Source organism: Rhipicephalus microplus, chromosome 4, assembly GCF_043290135.1.
Source record: "Rhipicephalus microplus isolate Deutch F79 chromosome 4, USDA_Rmic, whole genome shotgun sequence".
Classification (NCBI taxonomy): Eukaryota; Metazoa; Arthropoda; class Arachnida; order Ixodida; family Ixodidae; genus Rhipicephalus; species Rhipicephalus microplus.
The window spans coordinates 63,547,642-63,558,087 of record NC_134703.1 but is presented as its reverse complement, the minus strand read 5'-3'; positions in this window follow the sequence as shown (position 1 = coordinate 63,558,087).

Sequence of the window (10,446 nt, the reverse complement as noted above, 5' to 3'; positions counted from 1 at the left end):
GTGCGGCAATGACGTGAAATATGGCCGACTCGTCCACAGTTGAAGCAGATCGGCCTGTCATCAGAAGTTCACCATTCTGCCGGGTTCCGGTAACGTGGGCGGTTGTTCGGTCCGCGGGACATATTAGGTGTACTGGGCCGTCGGTAGTCAGGTCGGTTAACGGGGCATAGCGTCTGAAGTCCGGCGTTGGCCAGTTCCTGGCGTACGACACTCTTGATCAAAGAAATCGTGGCGCGAGAGTCGTCGGGGGCCTGGACTTGGTCAGACAGGGGAGATGCTGCCTCGATTTCGTGGCGCACGATGCACACGATATTGTCGGAAGCAGCAGGGGCTGGTGGCAAACGGGCGTCCTCGCAGGTAGATGTTGCAGCCGTGTTGGGAAGACGCGAAAAGTGTGAAGTGATACGGCGACTTTTCGCGCCTTCGAAGCGTCGGCATTCATTAATAACGTCGTCTACGGTCGATGAGTTTCGAAATACGAGGAGATTGAAGTCGGCATCGGCGATTCCTTTGAGGATGTGCGCGACCTTTTCAGATTCCGTAATCTTGTCTTCAACCTTCCGGCAGAGGGCGAGCACATGTTTTATGTATGTAACGTACGACTCGGTGCAGAACTGGAGTCGGCACGCTAGTTCTTTCTGCGCAGGACGACAACGCCCGATGGGCTTCCCGAAGAGGTCGATGAGTTTCTGCTTACAGATGTCCCAACTCGTGATATCTTCCTCGGGGTTGGAAAACCAAATTTTAGCTGTACCGTCAAGGTAGAAAATAATATTGGCCAACATGAGCGTCGGATCCCAGTTGTAAAGAGCGCTCACCCTTTCGTACAGCTGAAGCCATTCCTCCACGTCGGTACTGTCACTGCCGGAAAAGGTGCCTGGGTCACGCGGTTGAGTCAGGACGACGGTGCGGTTAGTAGCAGCTGGATGCGGTGCTGTTGGTTGCTGCGTAGTTGGACGAAGCACGGTTGGGGTAGTCTCCGAAGAATCCTCGTTCTCGCCTTGATCAGGCATCGCACAGGCAGCCAAGGAACGTCCGCTGCGTAGAATCGTCGTGGTGTTGACTGTGGGAAGACCCGCACTCTCCCCCAATATGTTACGGGGAGAAGGCGTCTGAAAAATACCTTTACTTTTTGGTAAACAGGCAGGCATACAATATGGAGCCCAGTCTGCACGAGCTCGCCCTAAACATCATCCTCTTTTCTACAATGTTCATTTGTGGCACCCCGTAGCATCATCACTGGACAGGGAAATGTACTGGTGAAAAACCTGATAGTGGGAGCATTTTGCATTGCTGGTTCTGTGACGTCACATATGTCTTCCTATTTATTGCTTGCCTAGTGATAATAAACACTGTTGTGCATCAGCGCTCAGTATATACGTGCCTTTTTTAGTTTTCTTTTTCCCGTTTCGGCTTGCTGTTTTTCACCCTCACGATGTGCCAACTGGCCCGCCAACAATCAGTGTTGCTGGAGCAGACCTTTCGTACAGGCTTACTCATGTAGTCCTATATAGCATTACTTGATGAAATGTAGTTAATTTTAATATGTGAGGTTTTACGTCCCAAGATCACGGTACGATTGATAGGGACTCTGCAGTGGAAGGCTCCGGGAATTCCGGCATTGGTGTTCTTAACGTGCATTGACATGACGCAGCACATGGGCTTCTCTATTTCGCCTCCATCGAAAGATGAACTATAGTTAAGCTCACCACACATATAAGAACTTCAAGGACCGTGACCTGCAGCCTAAACTGTTCTTTGTATGTCACCTTGTTCATCTATAGTGCGCCAAACTACTCAACTGCAGTTTACGGGACGAAGCTCCGCAACGGAATGCACAAGACTTTTGCCACTAAGTTAAAAGATCACCAAACAACACAATAAGGCATTTTCTTTTACCAAGAACGAGTTCACCAAGAACGAGGACGCTGGTTCCTTTTCACTGCTTTCGAAACACTTATAATTCAGTCGAGACGTACACGAACGATGTTTGAAAAGTTTGCGGCCACTCCGCGTGGTGCCAGTGCCATTCGAAAATTGCGAGCCGTTGCTGCCGCTATTTTTTGAGTGAAAAGTGTGTCTCCCTTATTAGTTCGCGCACGGCAGCGTTGTCCCGGCAGCATCCACAAAATCGTAATCACTCTCCGCGTCACAGCAACCAGAATGAGAGCACTCACCCAATGTTTTTTCTGGCACAGTTTTTTGGTTCAGACTTTTGGAGCCGTCTTGTAGTCTGTTAGCCGAGAAAGCAGGCTGGACATTATGCTGGCAAAAAACGAAAATAATAAAGGTGCAGTGATGCGAAACGATATGCGGAATACGGGAACGGAGTGGAAAGTATGCACGCCTTGGAAAAAAAGAAGAAAACTCTGGTTGACAAGCGTGATAGAAAGAAAGGCCGGAGAGTATAACGTCATTATCAGAAGTTAGTTCCAATGGCCGCGAACGAAAACACAATAGCTAGAGTATACAACCAAGAAACTGTGTGCTCACACAAAGCCAGTGCCACGTTTTGTGTTCTTTCTGCACCGCTAATAATTTATTCGCTAGTGTTTAGTGTACCCGCAATTGTGCATACGCTTTTTCTATTGTTATTTTTATCTATTATAGTACTATACTGCAGTTCAGGATGACCTCGTTTGGGCTCGGCTGTCTCGTATCGCACCAGAGTTGACAGCGGCTCCGGGAAAAAATAAAGGGAGCGTGTACACGGAGGGCGAGTGCGTGTGATAACAAGTGGAAGCTAGAGCGTATGCAAATAATCCGTCTGCGAACGAGTTTCTCTGATCTTCAGCACTCTCCCTTTTTTCATTTAGCTTAGCCACCCCGAGTACTAAACGTGGAATTCATGTTTATCTGTCCCTAATTTACACTTGCTGAATGCTATGTGCATCTTATCTTAACCTGATAGCGTCAAGAGCTAGTTCTGCAGGAATTATGGCACCGGCGTTCACGTCGTTCGTTGTGAACGAAAAAGTACACTCTTGTCCGTGACGAAAAAATTGAGAAACATGCTAATAAAAGAAATAATAATACTTTCTGGTTTCGAGTGAGGATCAGACCCGGGCCGTCTGTGTAGCAAGAAGGTGTTCTATCACACAGCTAGACTTGTTCAAACTCCAAAAAAAAACACGATATAAATGTCATTTAGTAGGTGCAGTCTTTCAAACGCATCATATATTGCCTGGCAAAAGCGTAGCATCCTTGGAGAGAAAAGCCCCCCCTTTTTTCCGTAACAGCATAAATGTTAGTGCCCTGTACAAACGACCCATATACAGGAGCCCACATATACCCGTTTCATTCCAGATGCGGCCGTAGCGTGGTGTGGTGTAGTGGTTAGTGTACGTGTATGCTGACTCAGTGGTTGTGAGTTTGGATTCCACGTGTTCGCAGTAAATTTTCTAAAATTTATTTTTAAATGGGATGCGTGTATATACTGTTTGCACGTCTAATCAAATGCCTGAACGAATGTCAGTATTCTGCTTAAGTCCATCAAGCATTTTCATTTGTGCCACAAGTAAATGTTGTTATTTGAGGAGTGACCGCCAGGGATTAGAGGAACAGTTCGTCTCTTCGCAGCTACCCCCAAAAGAAAGGAATGGTTGCGGTAGGTTAGTTACTCTTCTAAAAAAGCAACCTCAATATTCTTGTTCCCCGTTTACGTCTTGAGTGCAGAGCGAAAAAATCACAGGCTATTCGCAGCGCATAAGAAACAAAGCTGCCATTAGCAGCTTCTGTGAACAAAGCAAATGAAGCGAACAGAGTGATCTTTTGTTTCAACCATGGTATGTGGGAATACCTTTATGTTGCGCATCCCGAAGCTCACTGCCTTGGAGTGGTTGGGGCGTTGAACTTTTCAGTCCATGCAATATTTTACATTTTTATGAACCAGATTACCCGCGAAGTGGATTATTTATCGTCAGAAAGCACCCCTGCGCTGCGTACGTTGTCGCTTTGAAACCTCTTTGTTCCTTGAGTGGGTGACGTGATTTTTTACTTCCATGTATACATTGCCAATTTCCCTGATCATTACTTCATTGAGAGGTTTTCTTTTGTTTTATTACTGTTTCTGATTCACCAACTCTTTCAGCTCCACTGAGTAGTTCTTTTTTGTTTTCTTCGCTGAAAGGTTTGCAGGATATATAATTTTTGGTACTGTTTCTATACATTGTCCGTTTACTTTAACATTCGTGTTTTTTACGAACTGCATGTGCAAGAGATCGAGAAGACGACAAAATTGGAACAAGAGCAGTAGTACCTATCAGCCAATGGAATTCGGTGTTGACAGAATTGCTGAAAAGATCAGACAATGACTTACGTCCGAAGCGCAGTTTCGCTTCGCTTTCTCCTTCGTCGACGACACGGTGGCGACGAGGCCACCGTGTCGTCGTTGGCATCGTCTTTGACGCTTCGCCGAGCTTCCATCTGTACGCGGCAGCATCAGGCCTAATGTCCGACTTTCATCTCCTCACTGTCAACTGCCAGGAAACAAGAGCAGAGCGAACCGTTATTTTTTCTTTATACAAAGGAGACCGCAACCACCACACCGCCAAAAGTTGGCGCCCTTGCTTTTTATTTGCTTCTTACCGAAGGTCAACGCGCCTTTGCAGTGACAGGCCCTGTTTCGGAAAAGGGAAAAATTACGTGTTGGCTTATTTAATGGTAAAGTATAGGCAACTAAATACGAGAAGACAGACTCACCCGAGAAAAAAGAATGACTGCCGACCTGGATTTTGAATTCCTGTGTTGGCTTCACATTTCGTTCAGGTTAGGCGCCAAACTTGTGCAGTGATTTAGTATTATCATTTTTTTGCACTCTCGTCCTCACATTACATATTCATTATTTCTTGTGCTCGTGTTCTAATCTGCATTTTCTTGCATTTTATTGCATCGGTAGACGAACAAAGACACGTTCTTGCTTGTCCTTCAAAACTGCATGTCGCGGAGAAGGCGAGAATTTTCAGATACAAATAATCAAGGTTTGTCACGCTCTCTTGGTAGTCACGGTTGCATTTGTAGGTGCTTTGCTTAAGCGCATATTGCATAATGCGTCTTTTGTTTTATTAAGCTAATTAAAGATTTGCACACTTCATCTTTTGCACGCAGTCGAAGATATCACCGTATGCATACGGAGACCTATAAGGACCGACGACGAGATCATAAGAGAGAGAGTAGGAGTTCTGTGGCAGAATAATCTTCCCATTAGCAGTTACGTACGTTGCCGGCGAATGAATTGACCACATGCCGGGCAATGATAAGTTTGGGCCTAACTCTACTTAATCAAACACTCGGTGTACTTGCCTTCAGATAGTTTCTCTACCAGTCACAGGCATTACGTAACTCCGAGAAACAGACAAATGAGATGAAGCATGGCTTCAATGTTAATCATATATGGGTATTGTGTTCGATAATATCCGGCATTAGGAGGCGGAAACATATGAAGAAAGTGGGATGAATAGAAAATAAACTGTCACATTCAAAGCCGCTTGACCACGAGCTTCCCATGAGGGCTTCACGTGAGTGAGAAATTATGCTTGTTTTTCTCCTTGAGAATCGGGCATTAACTTTCTTTCCCGTGCACAACATACAGAATAAACAATAACATAAAAGGTGATTGGAACTCATGTTATTATCCCTGCTATCGCAAATTGAGATTGCATTATAAAAAAAAAAGCTACGAAAAAGAATTAGGTCAGACGCGCAAGGGGCACGCCATTTCTGTATAGTGTGACTTTGAAGTCTAAAGCGGTAAAAACACAAACAAAACTTAGTGCGTCATGCACTTGTGAGTGTATAAGTTTTCGTGCAGCACAGACAATTCTATGGCAGTGCGTTTCAAGGCAACAATGTCACTGCATGCAAGTGTCTGGCCACTCTGCACATCTTGAAATGTCACAGGCATTCTTTACAGCCGCTTGGGCAAATTAAAACCACAATACGGAAAGAAACTACCTTTATAATTATCAAGATGGTCTTCAATGTCTTTATGAGAGAGAACATGTTTGGGACAATCGTCAAAGAGGGAATCGACTTCGTGTTAACTGCCTCAGCTTATATTAAGCGCAGTTTGAGCTCCTGAGCAGGACAGCGAGAGATATTAGTTGGTATCATTCTACTAATACACAAGCCGTATGTTTGAAAGGATGGCGCGAACTAGCTGAGAGACCCAGTACACTGTCATTAAAATAACATTAGAAGGTCGTCATTGCTTGATGAGTTCACATGGCTGTATGACAGGTCATACATAGAAGAAAACTGGGACCAAAGAATCGACCGGCATTCAGATGCGCGTATTGAAAGCATTTTTGCACGTTTAAAAGATGGCTAAACTATACACTGCACTTGCTTACGCAACATCTGTTCGCTGATTAATAGCTTCTTTTTTTCCTCTTTTACCGCTCCACGCTATAAGTAATAAGCTAGGTTCAACCATGCTAATTCATTCTCTTTTCCGTTTTTCCTTCCTAAGTATGCACCCTTCCTAAGTATGCACTGAAAGTTGTTGCAAGCAGAAAGGACGCGTCACGTGGAGGTGGCCTGAACTTACTAATTACACGCCACTGATTAATCGACATCCTTAGCTAAACGCATGGCTGCAACATCGATTGAACGTGCTTATAGTACACAAATGTGTCAAGTTTGAGAAGTAGAGAAACTGGCGAAAAGTTTATGATGTGCACAACTTTGGGAAAATGCGTTAACGATATCAGAGAGAAAGAGTGGGATAATGGTTGCAAGATAATAAAGACTCAGTTAGTCCAACAATAACATCGTCTAAGAGGTGACGGCACTAAGTTTAAGATAATTAACTTAACACATCCAAGTCAGTGCATGTTTTGAATGCGTGAGTTTATTATTCTCTTTCCCAATGCGTAATATTTTTTTTGTTGCTACTATCTTCTCTTAAATACTAGTTTACAACTCTCAAAACTCATTGTTGTTTTGTACCTGGGTCACTGATTAACTCCCACTCGCGCGAATGTTTCACTGCTTACTTTTATTAGGCTGATATTTCAAGTTATCGCTTTATTTTTCATTAGCAGTCTCGTGGCTTATGCAAATATTAGCGGAGCACTGCGACGAAGAAGCGAACTTTTCCCCGAGGGATTATGATTGCTCCTAGATTAAGGAAAGCGTCGTCGAGGAGAATATTAATAATGTTTGTATAACAGAATTATGGGAAGGTTAATTATTGCGGGAGCAAAGAGTGTTGTCTCAAAGCCAGTTACACGAAAGCTATCTTACTTTACTTTTTTTCACATCAGTGAGCACAATTTTGACGTTTATGCACTGGGAGTGGGCGATGTTTTCAATTATAAGAGCTTGGTACATGCCACAAAGTTTGATTTGTTTTCACTTGGTTGTGTTCTTCTGTGCACGAGTGCGTGCGGAGGCAGTCTAGATAAAACGCTAGTTTATTAGTTTATTTCGTGGCACATTGCGGCAAAATATCACCCCGGATTTTTCAGTTAACCTTGGCAATAATGTTAGAATAACATGACCAAGCTGCAATTTACCTGATATGCTGTAACTTAGACTCATGCCTCAAATCAAATATAAAATAACTAACGAACTAAGTTAGTAAAAACAATTATTTTGCCTGTCATTGCCAAGTCATCTAAGCAATGCGAACCTTTCGAAAAGAGTAGTGTAGCTTTCAAGTGTTGTCGATAAAAATACCCTTTGCACTATCGGAAGGTGCGGTTCTGTAACGGGACACCTTGCAGTCGGAAGGCACACTACTTCACAAATGATTTATACCACTTCCTGAATCGAGTGGAGATGTTTTACCAGAAATAATCTGTTAGTTTAAAAGAAAATTGAATGGTATGCTTCAAGTTGGCATAGTCGCTCTAGTGTGGGGCTGCTGATAAGGAAGGCTCAGGTTCGATTGATGCCATGGGTTGATTCAATACAGTAAATTTCAATGTACTTACGTTTAGAGGGTGGGTAATGAAATTCATGTAGCCAAACATTAATCTGTTGCCCTCTACTAAGTAAAAATAACGAAATCTAATATTGTAGTAGTAAGGCGCATGCCGTCTGATATGCCGTGGCTTGTTAAATCACGAAGAAAAAAGATATATAACTCCAAAAGACACGTGGTGAATGAAATTAAAAGGGTGAACTTATTTCGCGATGCATTTGCCTCATCAAGGCATCTAAAACTATCCACAATGCAGAGGATTGAAGTGCCTTCTGGTGATAAATACGAAATATAAGTTCCAAGTTTACTTATGCCACTTAAGCTGGCTTTATTGTGACTTATTTAGCTAACAACTTCGTATCATTCTCCTCTGGTGTATAATAATGTACCACTTTTTCCTTTTTCTTTGTTCTTCCGATTCAGCTGTCGTCTTTCATGCACAACTCATAGACATCTTTTGCAGTTATGAATGTGGCGCTGGTGCCTTTACTGCTTTCTCGCTTCTGTGGGCGCTCTCTCAAATAATGTTATGATGGAAAGGTGCGCTTCCGGGATTGAACGTAAGACCATTCGAACGCTCCTTGAGGCACCGCTTCACCTCAGCGGGCTCCAGAAATCAGACAGGATATGGAGCCTCAAGCATTTTTACAAGAAAGACAGAAAAAAAGAAAGAAAAAAAAAGAAAGGAAGAAAAAAAACGACAAAGAAATGCCCATGGAGCAACTCCTTACGATGAAAATTTCATGGCAATTCATGACGATGGAACTGAATTTCGAAAGACAGAAGCGTATCGGAGAGCAGAATGATAAGAAAAAAAAAGCGGAAGGGTGTACAGTTTGAAGCTAGATTGTTCTGTTGCTTCCACGATTTCAGGGAATAGAATCACGACGAAGAGAAGTGGATAACTGCGAAGATCTTGTTTTGAAATTTTTTTTTAGAAAGGCTCTACTATGGTGGGTATTTTGAAATCCTATTGACCACCTAGCTCGCGCTATGCAATCTCGTTTTAAGTGCTTATCACGTTGACCCCAGGGTCAACTGATAGTCGATGTAATTCAAGTCGATCTGATTCAGAGGGCAATGCCTCTGCTGTCTTCAGCAAATCTTATTGTTTTTCGTCCGAAACGAATGCGTAACGATGTCTGCATACTGAAGAGTCCGTCAAATGCATTCCACCCCTCCCACTTGCCTTTACTTTCCATTTTTATTGCTCTGTAAAGAACTTGGTTTTTGTTAAAGCTGTGAACTTTCTTTCAAGAAACCTTCCAATTTGTTCACATTGTCGAGATCGATAGATGAGCACTAGTTTAATTCTGGTTCTTACACGCCGGAGTCTAGATACATTGCGATTTCAGAGCGGGCCCCCATCTGTCTCATTTAGAAAGGAGCTTGCACATTTAAGACATCCTTTACTATGAATGCGCTGTAGATGAATATTTATTCTAAAAGGGCATTACTCGTAGGCTGTGCTGCCGACAGGAGGAAGCACATAATCGTGGTTTTCTGTCGCCGATGTGTCGTCGCGGATACGGTAGTTGAGCATACTAAGAGCAATAACTACGAATTCCGTGTACACCTCTCAAAAAACATGAGAGCACGTGACTTCCAAGTGCGTGTGGCTTTTATGATTCTAGTGAAAGGCTCCACTGCTGAGTATTACTCCCATAATCTACCTACTTGTCTGGGGCATCACAACCTTGGGAAACATAAAAAATCACAGCATATAAACTAAGTGAGTGATAATTGGTGGGACAAAGCGTCCATTAGTCCGTCCATGCTTCCGCCCGTCCGTTCGTTCTTGCTTCCGTCCATTCATGTGTCCACCCACACGCCCGTCCGTCCGTGCCTCCGTCCATGTGTCCGTCCATCTGTCTGACCATCCGTCCGTCCGTGCGTCCACTCGTGCATCTGTCCGTCCGTCCGTTCTTCCGTCCATCCGTCCGTTCGTTCGTCTATCTGTCTGTCCGTTCATCCGTGCATCTGTTCGTGCAGTCGTCCCTCTGTCGGTCCGTCCGTCCGTCCGTCCATCCGTCCATCCATCCATCCATCCATCCATCCATCCATCCATCCATCCATCCATCCATCCATCCATCCATCTATCCATCCATCCATCCATCCATCCATCCATCCATCCATCCATCCATCCATCCATCCATCCATCCGTCCGTCCGTCCGTCCGTCCGTCCGTTCGTTCGTTCGTTCGTCCGTCCGTCCGTATATATAGTAAATACTCCAAGTGCCACCATATCACATCTTTTCATCATGTATTCATTTTAAACAAGTCCCGCCATCCGTCGGACATTCTAAGGATCGCTCTTTCGGGTATGTGCCACCGGCGGTTACGTACTACAATGAGGGACGCACAAGCCACGCCAAAAGGAGCTTTGACACCAAAACAATGAAATCATTGCAATAAAGAGCACTGTGCTATATTGCAAATGTCCCACGCAGTAGGTCTGCAGATTCTGTGTTCCACCGCTAATGAAACATATGTACAACTTTCGACTAACTACTTATTT